General features: G+C 48.0%; 1 protein-coding gene and 1 non-coding gene across 2 annotated transcripts in view; one reads left to right on the plus strand and one right to left on the minus strand.

Moving 5' to 3' along the window:
• The window catches only part of GPC5 (glypican 5), a gene marked incomplete at its 3' end in the record, with an annotated part of 297,818 nt that overhangs the window by 112,827 nt on the left and 169,360 nt on the right, over nt 1–15,631 (minus strand). The gene's annotated exons all lie outside the window — the stretch shown is intronic.
• TRNAF-GAA lies at nt 14,357–14,429 on the plus strand. Its single transcript has one exon. It is a non-coding gene; the product is annotated as a tRNA-Phe (tRNA).

Raw genomic sequence — 15,631 nt, forward strand, 5'->3', positions numbered from 1 at the left:
CTGTTCAGCCTCCGCAAGAGGAGGCTGAGGGGGGACCTGGTGGCTGCCTACGAACTCATCAGGGGAGATCAACAGCAAATAGGTAGATCCCTTTTCTCCCCAGCACCACCTGGGGTGACAAGGAACAATGGTAATAAGCTGATGGAGAATAGGCTTAGGTTAGAGATCAGAAGGCAATATTTTACAGTTAGGGTGGCCAAAATCTGGAACCAATTTCCCAGGGAAGTGGTCCTTGCCCCTACCTTGGGCAAATTCAAGAGGAGGTTGGACAATCTCTGTCTGGGGTCTTGTGAACCCAGTATTCATTCCTGCCTGTGGCAGGAGGGTAGGCTAGATGATCTGTTCAGGTCCCTCCTGACCTTAGCTACTATGAAACTATGAATCCTACCCAAAGTAGAACAGGCAGCCAAGCCTCTCTGGTGAGCTTCTTCTCTGGGATCTCCTTCCCCCTTGACTGCTGACAGGTAAACCTTACATGAAAAAAATCTGCTTTAAAGTGTTCGTGTGTGATGCAAGTGTTACCACTTACCATAAATATGTATCAGCTGATTCATTGTATCTGGTCTATCTGTCAATTGCTAGCACATGGTAAGTGAAGCTAAATCACAATGATTTCCTTTGAATGAAAGAGATTTTGGGAATTCTTTGGGTAAGTGATCATTCATGAAGACAGGGGGACTGCACTTAATTGTCCATAGGTTCCTTCCAGTTCTATGTTCCTATATCAAGTTAGCTTCTAATTACTGCAGGATAGAGTAAATAGTCAAAAAAAGTACAGTGGATTCAGCTGAAATTTAAGTACCACCCTCATATTATTCAGTATAATTCTTTCCTTTATCTGCACCCTGTATTTATTTGATAATGTTACACTGCATATGCTATGTCAGAATGAAAGAGCTTTTGAGAAAATGCAACAGTATTTTTAGTTAGATTCTGATGTCCTTATAAAAATTCATTTTAATTAAAGGAATCATTTCTGAGAGTCAGATTGAATTTTATTAGTAGATGTTAAGAGTTATAAACCCAAAAAGATGACAATGCCAGTAGAGAAATACAGATCGCCTGAGTGAGGGACTAACATAAAAGGGATGGGGTGAGGAGGGGAATGCAACTAGGTTACAGAAAATACAATGTTAGCCAACTAAGCCCAGGGGTAAACTACATTGTTTACAGAGCCAAAAAAATGGTATTTTTTTCCCATACAAGCAACTTTGAAACCTAAAGCTTAAAAGTTATGTTCTAGTACTTTCTCACAATGAAACCAATTAGATTACACAAAGAGAAAGTTACAGGGTGAATAGTGGCAGAAATAGTACAAAAGATGGTGATTGAAGATCAGCCAGAGTCTGATTTCAGTTATGGCAATGTAACCCATATAATTCCATATAAGTCCAATTACTTCAGACTTGTGATGATGCAACAGATTAGAAATGGGAAGACGTCTATATTCTTTCACATTTGGAAAGTAAGGTTGTAAAAGAGTTAAAATTTCAGCAAGCTAAGTATTGCTAAGTCTTACTGTTTTATCATGAAGCTTGTCATTTTACTTGTGTTATTTAGTGGTTTTCTTAAAGCCCCTGTTCATGAGATCATATGAATATGTGAAAATCTCAGTTTTCATTTAAACCCCTGATGGTTGTGGAAAAAATCCTGAATATGTAACCCAATTGTACTGTAAATCTCTTCCTCTTGTTTTTGAACAAAACCCCTACTTCTTAATATAATAATTTAAAGCCAGTTTCATAGTGTTGGGCATTTGTTTCATGTTTTTGAAACTTACTGTTGTCCAGAATATCACCTCCTTTATTAGGAAAATGAAAGGAAAGCAGAAAACCTAGAAAACTAAAATATTGTTCCAACAGTTTCCAGCTGTCTTACCTAACTGGATAAAAGTACAAGGAGGGAGGCCTGTGATGTTCACAGGGGGAGAGGTCTTTTACTCTGAAAACAAACAGAAAAAGGGAATCCTTTCACTTGATCCTGCTGGAGGCTGTGGTGGACATATCCATGATAAGTTTCTACTTCCAATGAACTCCCTTTTGGCTTCAGAGCTCCATCAAAAGGAGCTGTATGTTATCATTAGTTCAGCCCTACTGTGGTTGTTCAGAGGCCATTGTAAAACCAAGAAAGTTAAAACAGTTCTAAAGTGCAGTGTTGCGTAACTGAATTTTCCAGCAAAAGTTAGATGGCCCGGCTTCTGGTACGATGCCACAGCCTGCAGCCACTGCCTGCTGCATCCCAAGACTTGGAGAAATGTCATTGAGCCCCAGTAAAGGAGTATCCCCTAAATCCCAAAGGCAAAGAAGATCTCTAATCAAACTGAGGTCCCTTTTGTAGGTAATTTACATTATATGTTGGCTGTAGTCCTGAACGAATAGTGAACCATTTGTTTCTGATATCATTTGGATTCTCCTCTCTCTTCTGTAGGGGGAGGAGATCCATCTGCAAAGAGGAACGATACATTTTTGTTCTGTTTTTAAAAAAATTAAATTTAAATGAACAAAACTGAGAAATATCACACTGCTTCATAAGAAGAGACAGATACTGAATACCATTTGAGGAAAGATCTAGAACTACCCAAAGGTGTTACTTCAAGAATTGTACTCTCTAATCCAAATTACACACATATTTTGTAAGATATTCACTATAGTATATTACTACATCAAGCCAGACAAGAAATTCCACACACTGAGGTAGTCAGAATGGGTGAGCAGGGACTGGGGTGAGAGGGGAGTAGATGGGGTGATAGTTGGGAGGTTGTTTGGGACTGGATGGAGAGTTTGCTTGTGTGGGGGTTTGGGTAGGCAGGTGGTGCTTGTGGGTGGTGAGGACTTGGAAGGTGCTGATAGATGTGCAGCTCCCCGGTCTAATTCATGGCACTTCACAGAAAGCGCAATGAGTAAGACTGACCCTCCTGACCCAACAGACGTTCACTGTCAGATCAGGAGGGTGGAGGACTGAGATCTACTTTAGAGCCAATCCAACAAGAGAGGCTGTTTGTGTTCAGCCTCTTCCCCTAGCCCTGCTCCCCTTCTCCCAGCTCCAGTGCTGTCTCAGGATGGGATGGGGAGAAGGCAGGAGACAGAGGTTCTTTCTGGACTTTGCCCAGACTGTGCTGGAGTGTGTGTGTGTGGGGGGAAATCAGGGGGATTGGAGCCCCCCACCTTGGGATGGGCTGCTTCAGTTAAGTCCTGATGCCAGTGCACACTAACAAAAATTAATGAAGGAGCTTTGTTTTTCAGTTCCTTCATCAGAATCCTCATGTAATGATAGTTCACTTGTCGCATGATCAGGAGGGATCCTGGTTTTCTCTGATTTAAAAAAAAATCCCCAATTTTCAGATTTAAAAAAGTAACCCCAAATCCACACTTTTCTGTGCTTAAAATAAAACACCACTATATTTTTTCATATGTATATATAGGGGGGGGGGAGAGGAAAATGTGTGTGTGTGTGTGTGTGTAGTAGTACTAGTAGTGTTTCATTTTAATCATGGAAAAATGTGGATTTTGGGTTCCTTAATCTGAAAATTGGGAATTTTTTTTATCAGAGAAACACAGGATCCCTGGCAAACACTTTTTAAAACATTCTGCAGCTGAGCATTTCTGTCAGTGCACAGCTGCAGAGTGCTTTCAGTGGCTGATCATATGACAAAATGTCATTTCTCTCAGTGCCCAGAGTCCTTGCCTTTGTGGTGCTCTTTGTGTAATCCTTTCTGTGGGTTGTTTGTTTATTGTAAGCTGCTCATTTAGATAGAACAGGATATACATAAAAAAAAATTAATACATAGTAAAGCCATATTGGTGTGTTACTTTCTGACTTTGCTCCCTGCCTAAAGCATTAGAAACCTATTTTTAAAGAAACCGGTTTTACATGTTTCTTTCTGTGAATGTTGAGGACTGGGAACAGTGTTTGGATTGTTACTGAAGTACAAGTTTTAATATAAATGTCTAACAATGAATTCCCGCCAAAGCTAAAAAATTATCACCTTATTTCTTGACTATCTAAATATACTTGTTTCTTTTAACTTTTTAAAAATCAGCATATATACCAGGGATCATTTTACATCTTAATTTATAATATGTATGCACTTCTCATTTTGGCTTGTGATAAGTTACTGTCACAGGCGATGCATTGGAGGGGCATGGAGGAGCATGTGCCCCCCTGAGACCAACCAACCAGCGCACAGCCCCTCTCTCCCCATCCCTACTTGCGAAGCGTGCTCTGATGAGTCTAATCCCCCAACAGAGGTGCTGTTCCAGAAAAAGGTAAGCCTGGGCATCTTTGGTGGGGGTTGGCCTAGGGAGGGGCAGCCCAGGGAGAGGTGTGGGGGTAGTGGTGTGATGTGCCCACCCCCACCTGGCCCTGAAGCAGTTTTTTTGCCATGCGGGCTGACAGTGTGTTGGGGGGGGGGGAGGGTACTAGGCATGTGGGGCCAGGACCCTCCAACCCTGAAGCACCTTTTGGGCCATGTAGGCCCATTTGGGGGGGCACTGGGCCGCAGCATGTGCCCCTCTGATATGGGCCCATGTGGCCCAAAAGATGCCTTAGGGGCAGGAGGGGCCTGGCCCCACCCACCGTGGCCTCCGGCCCCCGAGAGAGCTTTTGGGCCATGCAGGCCTGTGGGGGGAGGCACTGGGCTGTGGTGTGTGGGGCCAGGCCTCTCCAGCCCCCAAGGCAGATTTCAGGCCATGTAGGCCTGTGGGGTGGGCATTAGGCTGTGGCATCTGGGGCCGGGCCCCTCCAGCACCTGAGGCAGCTTTCAGGCTGCACAGGCCCATGTGTGGGGGGGCTCTGGCACACATCATGTGAGGCCAGGCCCCTCTGGCCCCAGAGGGAGTTTTTGGGCTGCACGGGTTGGCAGTGTGTTGGGGGCCTATCAGGGGCCAGGCTGCATGTGGGAGGGGCACTAGTGTGCGGCGCAGGGCACCGAAGGACCTTTTGGGACTGTGGGGGGCGGTACTAGGCCCTGACATGTGGGGCCAGGTCCCTTTGGCCCCTGAGGGAGTTTTGGGGCCCTATAGGCCTATGGAAGTATAGCACCAGGCTGCAGCACATAAGCCCAACCCTAGCTGCCCTCAGAGTGATTTTTGGGGCCAGGCATGGTGTACATGGGTAAAGGGAATGCCACCTTGGCTCCCAGCTTTACAGGAAGGCCAGGGGCTGGGGAGTCCTGGAGGAGGAACGGGGAAAAAGTCCCTGGAAGATGTTCTCTCTTCCGAGACCCCATCAGAGGAAAGCATAGACACTATTTCCAAAACTTACAGGATTGCCCAAGAGCATCTGAGGTCTGAAATCAACTCATTTTCCAGACTGCTTGAAATTCATTGCAGTGCTGGCATGAGCAGTGAAGCGGAGCACCCCAACTTGAAAGAAGAGTGAAGTTATTTCATGAAATGTAACTGTGTGATACCCTTCCAAATCTTGGAAACCTCTTTGTACTTTACCTAACTATCCCTGTTACTACAGATAGAAGCTTTTCTTCATTGCAGTAGCTGAAAACTTACCTGAGTACTATGATGACAGATGCTCGTGTTTCTAACCTGGGAATACTACAGATTGAAAAACAAGCTATCAACATACCAGACATCATTGCATAGTTTGCCAGCAGAAAGGACTGACACCTACAATTCTTCTAACAAGGTAAGTAACAGGGAGCTGACTCCTTAAGTATGGGAAGTGTATGGAGGGGCAGGGTCTGTGGCAGGAGTGCTAGGTGTCTCGCCAGTTTAAGACACAGTAGGCAGTTGCACGGCAGCTGGTACGTGCTTTGGCTGCTCATCAGGTCAGTGGAACCAGCCAGTCAAAGCAGCTGCTGGGTGACAAGAACCATGCTGCTACCTCAGATTCTTTATGTTTTCCTTATATTTCCTAAGTATTTTGCCCACTCCCCAGTGATGTATATGAAGAGCATGAAGAGAAGAAAGAAGGTCTCAACAGAGCTTCCCAGGGCACAAAGCTAAGTACACATTCTTTATTTGGTTTGGCTTGTGGGATGTTCCTGAACATACCTGTGATTTTTTGTTTGTTTGTCTTGTTTTCTTTGTGATTCATAGGTAATTTGACCACCTCCTGTGATGAAAATGAAGGTCTCAACAGAGCTTCCCAGGGCATGAAGCTAAGTAAATGCTCTTTATTTGGTTTGGTTTGAATTTGCTTTGTGGGTGTGACTCTACAAGCATAACCAGGACCCTGCAGTCCAGCTCCCTGGAGAGCTGGGGTTCCTGTTAGTGGACCCACAGCCAACCCTAGCAGCAACAGCAAAGTGGTCAGGGAGAGGCAGGAAAACACTAGTGTTCACCTGACCCGACACACAAATCTTTGCCCCATGCAGATAAGATAACTTATGTGAATGCTTTGATATGTTGCTGTTACTCAAGTTATTGCCACAGACGTATAAGAGTGGATATGGGGCTTTTTGGCCCATCGCCAGGCCCACCCCCACATCCACCCACAAATTGTGCCCCCCAAGACTCAGGAGGCACCAGTTGCCCATGGTTACTGTACAGGTGTGTGATCAAAAGATAGGGACCCTAACCCTCAAAGTAAAATCTAGAAGTAATTTTGTACACAGGAAATTAGTGGTAACTTACAAAGCTAAAAAGGATCAAGTGCCTGGAGCCTTTTCAGTCATTCCATTCATATTCATACAGAAAATGTATCATGTTGTATTTTGAGGTAATGCAAGTTTGTAAAACTGTTAACTTTTATCAGCACATGCACAGCAATTTGTCAGACAGCTCTCACAAAAAAGGAAGTGACTTGAACCTGTTAGAGTGGAACATCCATAGACCTTAAGATAATGATTATTTGTCCTTTTGTTTTCACTGCTTCAAAAGAAGGAAAACAATAGAGGAAAGAAAGATAGTAGTAGGGCACTGTGACTGACCCTTAAAATGGCTGTGCTTGTTATTGTAGTTAGGTCTTTCCCTTGTGTGTCATATGTTTGGCATAGTTACCCAGAAATCTACTAGTTCATTCTTGTAGAACTCTCAGAACCATAAATCACTCATAAAAACTCAACCAGACATTTGTATTAATAAGAATGATTGTATGTATACAGTTCCATTGCTAGAAAGATTCCTTAACCTTAGAGAAGACAAGTAATCAGTAACTGCTGAAAAGATTGTGTGAATTTTAATGCAAGTCTCTCAAAGATAAAATTATTGTACAAAAGTTTTTTAAAGTTCAAAACCTTATGACATCGTTGTAGGAAGTTTATGTTGAAGGGCAGATACTGTTGCTATGCCAAGTGCATGAAAATTATTACTACTTTCTCACTCACTCTCACTGCATTTCAGACAGTTATTCCTGAATAACAGTCAACACTAGATCTTTTTGCATTGTTTCTGTCCTTAGTAGTATGCTTCCATCCTAAACACATTTTAAAGATATTAAATAAATCATGACTAATATCAATTTCTATGGCCTGATCATGTGTACTTCCTCTCCACCTACCATTGCCATTTATCGTGACTTTTTAAATTAACTCTCTTTCAGCCTATGTTTAGTTTGACTAATCCAGGCAATAAATTCACCCATTTAAGAAACTGATATTGTGAGAGAAAAATAGACGTTCACACAGAGAGTAAGATAAAATGTTTAAAAGCATGCATACACACAATAAATATGTTAAAAGAACTGCTTTGATTAGCTACAGGTAGGAATGTCTTTCATCTAAGTTTTTCAGGCTACTGAGGCTTTTAAATGTCATCACTGCCACTCTGAACTCCATCCAGGGGTGAAGAGAGATCTCTAGATACAAAATATCTGTTGTTCTCCCTGGTACTGGTGCGGGCCTCATGATCCCATTCACTGCCACTTGCCCCCCATCTGCCACTGCTGCCCTTCTCCTGCTTCTTCCCCATCCACCCCACCACCCCGGTCACTCCCAGCTGCTCCTGTGGTCCTGGTGCTGCAGCTGGGAACCACATGATGCTGCCGTGCATCAGCTGGGGGTGGGGAGGGAGCGGGGAAATGGCTGCAGCAGGTGGGGGGAAGGGGCAGTGAGTGAGTGCATGGAGCACAGTGACAGCTGAGTGGGAGCATGTGGCCCATGTTGGTGCACCAGGGCCAGCACCAGCAAGGCCCAGAGCAGGATTGCAGAAGCATGGGGTCTGGGCTGCCAGGCACTCTGTAAAGCTGGGCTGAGATGCTTAAGCAGGGAGAGGAGGGAGCCAGCCCAGTTCCATATAGCTCCTGGCAGCCCAGCCCTGCGTTTCGGCCATCCTGCTCTGGGGCCTGCTGGCACTGGCCCTGGTACACCAGCACGGGCCCCATGCTCCCACCTGGCTGTCACTGCACTCCATATGCCCGCTTGCTGCCCCCTCCCCCTGCATGCCACAGCCATTTCCCCACTCCCCCCCACCCGCCATGCTCCAGTACCATGTGGTTCCCAGCTGCAGCATCGGGACCACAGAAGCTGGCCTAGCCAGCCCTGAGGACTGGGGTGATCGCCCTCCCCTGCCTCCCTCCCTCCTTCCTTCTTATCTGTATTTCCCTCAGCACAGGAAAGCAGGAACAGCCCTAGACCAAAAGCCTCCAGAAGCCCCTGCTAGGCAGAGGCTTCCAGCTGGGGCTCAGGGTGGCGTGCCTGGAGTGGGGGAGGGCTGGGTCAGAGTTGCTGCAGCACCTGTTTAGTTCTGCCTCTGGCTCTCCCTGGGTCCTATTGCCTCTGGCTCCTTTCATCTTTGACAGACAGCCAGGGGCAAGTATACATTAATTTTCTAAATTTTTTAGGGGCCCCATGGGCCAGATAGAATGGCCTGGCAGGCCAGGTCCAGCCTTCAGGCCATATTTTGCCCACTCCTTCACTATAGTGTGTACAAAGTCATCCAGGGATGTGATAATTATCAGGGATCCTTTTTTTCTCTGATTAAAACAAATCCCCAATTTTTGGATTAAAAAAGTAACCCTAAATCCGCATTTGTCTGTGATTAAAACAAACGTGTGCATCTGTGTGTGTGTGTGTGTGTGGCAGGACAAATGTGTTTGTGTCTGTGTGTCCATGTTCAGAGAACAAGTGAACGTAGGGTGCTCGCCTGTGTCTGTATGTGCCTGTGTGTACGTGCGTGCGTGCGTGCGTGTACATTTGGCCATGGCAAGGGAGGTGGGTGGAGAGCAGGAAGAAGAGGCAGGTGTATGCTCCCTCACTCCCAGCCTGGCAGGGTCCATCCAGCTTCCCCAACCAGCACCAGGAGGGGAAGGGGCCCCTCTCCTCACCCTGCAGCCCAGCTCCCATGGGGGAAAGGGGCCTCTAATTTGTATTTGTCTAGGGCCCCAATACACCTTAATCCACCTTTGACAGTTCTCAGTGGTGGCAGATGACAGAAAAAGGAGCAATGGTCTCAAGTTGCATAAGTTTTTAAGACCTGACTAAATAAAGCTTTGGGTGGCATGATCTAGTTAGGGATGGTCCTGCTTTGAACAGGGGGTTGGACTACGTGACCTCCTGAGGTCCCTCAGGAGTTAATCACATCATAAATGTAACACCTGTCAGAGGCCCAGGTCTCAGTCAAGTACACAAGTATATTAAAAAATAGTAAAGTAGGTTGTACTCACAAGGTGCATGATACTAGGGATGTAGACAGAAGTGAGGCTCCCAGCTGTAACCCAGAACAATTTCTGCAAAGCATTCTGAGTTACAACATTACCCCAGACCAAACAGAAGTTCATTGTTGGTTCCAGGAGGAAGGGGAATCTAGCTGTCATCTGCGGGGGCTGCAGCTGGGCTCCCATAGCAATGGCCACGGCTTTCTGCCAGTGCTTGCTGTTTTCAGAATGGGAGGAGGGAAAGGCAGTGGAGGGATTCATAGATTCATAGATTGCAAGACTGGAAGGGACCTCAGGGGATCATCGGGTCCAGCCCACCTGCACCAGGCAGGAAAGACAACTGGAAGTTAGATGACCCCAGCAAGGTAACCATCCAGTCTCCTCTTGAAGATTTCCAGAGTAGGTGATTGCTGGGGAGCTTGCTCTTCAGCCTCCCCAGCCTATGCTAAAGGATGTTGTGAGTGAATTGGACTCTCCCACCTCAGCAGGCTCCAATATCCCAGTCTACCCTCCAGGTGGGGCTTAAATAGTTTCATAGTTTCTAGGGTTGGAAGGGATATGAACAGATCATCAAGTCCGACCCCCTGCACTGGGCAGGAATGAGTGCTGGGATCATAATACCCCAGCCAGATATCTATCCAACCTCCTCTTGAAGACCCCACGGTAGGGGAGAGCACCATCTCCCTTGGGAGCCCATTCCAGAGCCTGGCAACCCTAACCGTAAAAGTAATGCCTCCTGATATCAAGCCTGAGCCTACTCTCAATCAATTTGTGGCCGTTATTCTTTGTTATCCCAGTTGGTGCCTGGGGGAACAGAGCCTCACCTATTTTCCGCTAGTCCCCCCTGATGAGTTTACTGACAGCCACCAGATCTCCTTTCAGTCTTCTCTTGTGGAGGTTGAATAGATTCAGGCCCTTTAATCTATCTTCATAGGGCCTGACCTGCTGCCCCATGACCATGCGAGGTGTCCTCCTCTGGACCCTCTCAAGGTTAGCCACATCCCACTTGAAGTGCGACACCCAGAACTGGATGCAGTACTCCAACTGCAGCCTGACCAGCGCCGCATAGAGGGGAAAGATCACCTCCCTGGACCTGCTTGTTATGCATCTGTAGATGCACAACAAGGTGCGGTTAGCCTTACTAACTGCTTCCTCACGTTGGCGGCTCATGTCCATCCTGGAGTCAACAATGACTGTGTTGCTGAGAAGGGCATTCCCCAGCTTATAGGTATGTTGCAGGTTCCTTCTCCCTAGATGCAGCACCTAGCACTTGTCTGCATTGTATTCCATTCTCATCTGCCCACCACTGTAACCTGTCTAGATCTAGTTGAATTCTCTCCCTCCCCTCCAATGTGCCTACTTCTCCCTACATCTTTGTGTCATCAGCAAATTTGGACAGCGTGCTTTCCATGCCCACCTCCAAGTCACCGATAAAGATGTTGAATAGCACAGGCCCAAGGACCGAGCCCTGGGGAACTCCACTGCCCATATCACTCCAGGTCAAAAATGACCTGTCCACCACCACTCTCAGGTTGTGACGATTGAGCCAATTTGCCACCCATCTGACTGTGTAGGCATCAGTGCCACAGACTGAACTCCCAGACTGAACTTCCTCTTCTCCCTTTCCCCCCTCCTATTCTGAAAACAGTGACAGGCTGGAACACAGTGCAGACACAAGTTACAGAAGATGCTACATTTTAAAATGTCTTTATCTGACACCTCATGCAATGATGGGTCAGCTCTTCACCTGATCAGCCATTTTTTAAGCTGTTATGCACTTGTGTTTGGCCATGAATATAGACTGCTTTTTGTGGCCAGATCAGGTAAAAATTGTCACTTTTGTCTGCATCCTAGGGCCATAACAAGCACAGCTGTGTGGTATGTGGTTCCACAAACATGTCTGCAGTGCCACATACTGCACATTCAGGTGTTCTTCATGCTACAATATAGCAGCATGGGGGAAGGGGGTGACCCTGGGAGACCCTGGGGTCAAAAAAACCTGTGCAAAAAAGAAGTGGGGCAGCACCTGCGGGGACAGCATGTGCTTCCCAAAACAAGAGCCATGCTCTGGCTGTTGGCCAGATGTTGAGCGGCAGAATCACCACTGCTGCAGCCCCAGGAGGCCCCCAGGATGCCAGGTAAAGCTGCTGGTGCCAGCCCAGAACTGCTGCCCAGCTGTCCCATGCAGTCACACAGATGCAGAGGGCCAGTCTGGGCTGGGCTGGGGGTACTGTGCCATGTCTATGCAGGTGGGTGGCAGCACTGGGAGGGGTGGCTGCAGGGGGCTAAGCTGAATTTTGGAAGGCTGTAGCCCCCAAGGCCCTCCCAGTGCTGCCACCCACAAAGGCACAGCATGGCACAGCGCAGTGCAGCAACCCTAGACCAGCCCCAACACCCCGCTCCAGGTGGGGTATGGCTCTCTCAGCCCAGCTCAGCCCCCTCCCCCCCAGATACAGTGCCACCCAGCCTGCCCCCTCCCACAAGTGTGGCACAGCTCTCCTGGCCTGGCCCCAGGCCTGTGTCCTCCTTCCTGCAGCCCCATTTGGTGGAGGGGCCCCGATTCCAGCACCCAGGGAAGTAAATGTGAAAGCCACAGTTTTAAACTTGGCACCAAAAATGGGTGCTGAGTTCAGAACTGTGGCTTTCCCTTCCTTGAGGAGGACCCCAGGGCAGCCACCTAACCCCATGCACAAATTGGGGGGCATGTGCCCCCCCAGGCCTCCTCCAGGGTGTGTGCAGCAGTGGGAGCCTCCCCACATACCTGGACAAGCTGCCCAGGTTTCGACCCTCCCTCTACCTGGCCTGGCTAGGGCCCCACTCACCTGGTGGCAGGGGGCATGGAAGGGGATCATCCCACTCCCTCAGCCCAGCCCCAGTGGCAGGGGGCATGGCTCAGCTCAGTCATGTGTATCCCACTTCTCCCCTTCTGTATCCCACTTCTCCTGATCACAGAGCCTCTGGCAATCAATTTCAGTCTGGGAGGGCTAAGCCCCCCCCAGACTGAGATTAACTGTCAGAGGCTCCCTGATCAACCAGTCAATTATGATCAACTGGTTAGTGACTACTGCTATAGATTCAAATAATTAAAAGTGTGAAACAGTTGGTTAGAAGAGCTAGGGGCCCATCTTTGACTGATTTTAACAAAATTTCAGAGAATAGAGGTCTTAAGTGTTAATGTACTGAAGATTCTTAATTCAAACTGTGAATTGAGAAAAGGGAATGCTTTAACATTCCCTAATATTTCCTTGTAAAGGCAAAGGTGAAGTTTTTTTTCAGGCTAATCTGAATTTTCTAAGGTTTGCTACTTCATGGGCTTGATAATACAATACTAACATTTAAAAGATAACATTTCATCATTCAAAATACAAGAAGAGCAAAAAATGCCCTTTGCATTGTGACACAAACCCCTTCCATGGAGAATTCCTGGAACCCCAAATTTCTCTCCATTGAACTGACACTCAACCCAAGTGTCGCTGGTAGGTGTTGTACAGCTTTGGGGACATCTTTGTCGGTGCCCTGCCCCACAATGACTTCAGGGTGAAACTCTATTCTGCTGCCCCCTGGATGATCTGGGCACTGCCCATTTTCTTCCCTGCCACATCTTCGGTGCTGTTGTTGGGGAGGCAGTTTCCTGTCAGGGGACCCAGAGGGGTCTCAACCCTATGGGTGTCTTCATGGCGCTCCAAACCTCCCCTTTACCCCACCCTTACCATATCCTCAGGCTGGGTAGATGCTGCTCTTCCCACACTGCCTGCCTTGATAGGGTCGGGTCTTCCTAGCCATCAATCTTTAGGGGTCCATCCCTTGTCTCTGGGTCAGCTTCCCCTCTCCGGAGAAACTAAACCTGCCCCATCCAGGGTCATACTGTAACTGAAGAACTCAACTGAAAATGACCGGCTTCTACAGGTGGGCTCCTGAGATTCCTTCTCTCTGGGCCCCCAGCTCCTTGGGGAAGACTTGTCTGTCCCCTTTATCTTACTAGCCATGTGTACCGGCAACCGCCCTGTGTCCAGTCCTTGCCAGCTCTTCTGGTGTCACCTCCCTGTGGCCCGGCTGACCTGTGGTCCTGTCGCTCTGGTCCCTCCAGCTGGTGTCATCTACTCCCCCCTCTGAGGGGCCTGTGATTCCCCATGCTCTGCCTGCTGTAAGGCTGTCTGGGGATGCCTGTGAGCCTGAGGAGCCATCTCCAGCCCTGGCATCTGAGCTCCTGGTCAGAGCCCCTCTGCTTCCCGGAGGCATCCCTTGAGGCTGCTGCCTCTCAGTGGAGCTACCTTGCCTCCGTTGACCACTGGGGCTGCCCTCTGCCTCACCCGCCTGGGTCCTCCAGCAGGCACCCAGCTCCTTCTTGTGGTGGCTGGGGCTGGAGCCTCCCAGCTCCACAGCCGACATCTTCCAGATGGCTTTCTACTCCTCCCTCTATGGTGCCACCTCAGCTGGATTCCCAGCTGCCTTTGAGCAGCCCGTGCTGCTCAGGAGCCACACCACCAGCTCTCATTGATACACAGGCTCAAGCAGCTGCAAAACTGCTGAGCCTGCTTTTGTGTCAACATCAGCATTTGGGTCTCTCTCCAGTTGTTGCCCGTCTGTTCCTGGGGTAAGTATCGGGGCACACTAATCAGAGTCCGGGCCACACTGTGGGGTGGGGGGGACTCTTGCCTCCCCTCTCACACCAAGGAACAGACTGAGGTTGCCCAGAACTAGGGAGCTAAATCAGCACCTCAGAACCTTTTACATCATACCTGGACTCTTCAGCTGCAGTGAGGGATCTCTAATGGCCCCAAATAGCCCTCACATTTGGATTATGAAAGAAGAAATAGCTCAGTTGGGAGAGCATTAGATTGAAGATCTAAAGGTCCCTGGTTCAATCCCAGGTTTTGGCAGAACATTTTCTAAGGTGGACATAGAGCTAGGACTAGCGTCCAAGATCACAGATAATTAAAAGTCCTTTTTCAAATATATATATATATATATATATTATCCCAGGTTTTGGCAGAACATTTTCTAAGGTGGACATAGAGCTAGGACTAGCGTCCAAGATCACAGATAATTAAAAGTCCTTTTTCAAATATATATATATATATATATATATATTGGGGGAGACGCTGTTTCCCCTAGCCCCCGCTGGCATAACAAGGAGTAATGGGCACAAGTTGATGGAGAGGAGGTACAGATTGGACATCCGAAAAAACTACTTCACAGTTAGGGCGGCTAGGAGCTGGAACCAACTTCCAAGGGAGGTGGTGCTGGCCCCTACCCTGGGGGTCTTTAAGAAGAGGCTGGATGCCTACCTGGCTGGACTCATTTGAGTCCCGTTTTTGTTTTTAGGGTGAGTGGTTTTGTTTGTGTTTTTGGGTTGTTCTCCCGCCCTGGCGGGGGGTCGGGCTAGAAGATCTATTAGGTCCCTTCCGACCCTGAAACTATGAAACTATGAAACTATGAAAACAGCTCAACATACTCTCAATTCCATCATCCAAATTGTTCATGAAGATATTAAAGAATTGCGAACCCAGGCCAGGCTGACTCCTGGGGAGCCCCACTTGAGACCTCCTCCCAACTAGACATGACGACATACATATGAGACCTGGTGCTACCTGTGGGGGCCGAGGGTGGACCGAGGAACGGGAATCCTCGGGAACGCTAGCTGGGGTTGCGGCTGCGATCCCGTAATGGGAAGATGGGTACTCTCTATTACCGGAGCGGAATTAGGCACAGACGGGACACGTATCAATTGGAAAAAGAGATGGCTTTACTTACACTGTAGAGTCGTATACAGCGCAGGCGAGAAGTGACTTCACACTTCAATCGTAGTTGCAACAATTCTAATCTCTAGTCGCTAATCGAGGAGCTCTTGTAGACCGGGTACCTCAGGTCTAACTCGGGCATGCAACACGGAGGATACGTCGTAAGGCTTCGACGACGGGGAGTCGTTGGCAGGTGATCAAACTGCCGGAGTTCCACTCCAGGGGGAATCGTGGAGTTCTCCAACTAGGGCGGAAACACCCCTAACCTTGTATACAGCTAGCGAGCCAATTGCCAGCCGCCATGTGAGAATAATTTAACATCGGCCAATCGTGGTATGCAA

The sequence above is a fragment of the Alligator sinensis genome, unplaced genomic scaffold (assembly GCF_000455745.1).
Source record: "Alligator sinensis unplaced genomic scaffold, ASM45574v1 scaffold41_1, whole genome shotgun sequence".
NCBI lineage: Eukaryota > Metazoa > Chordata > Crocodylia > Alligatoridae > Alligator > Alligator sinensis.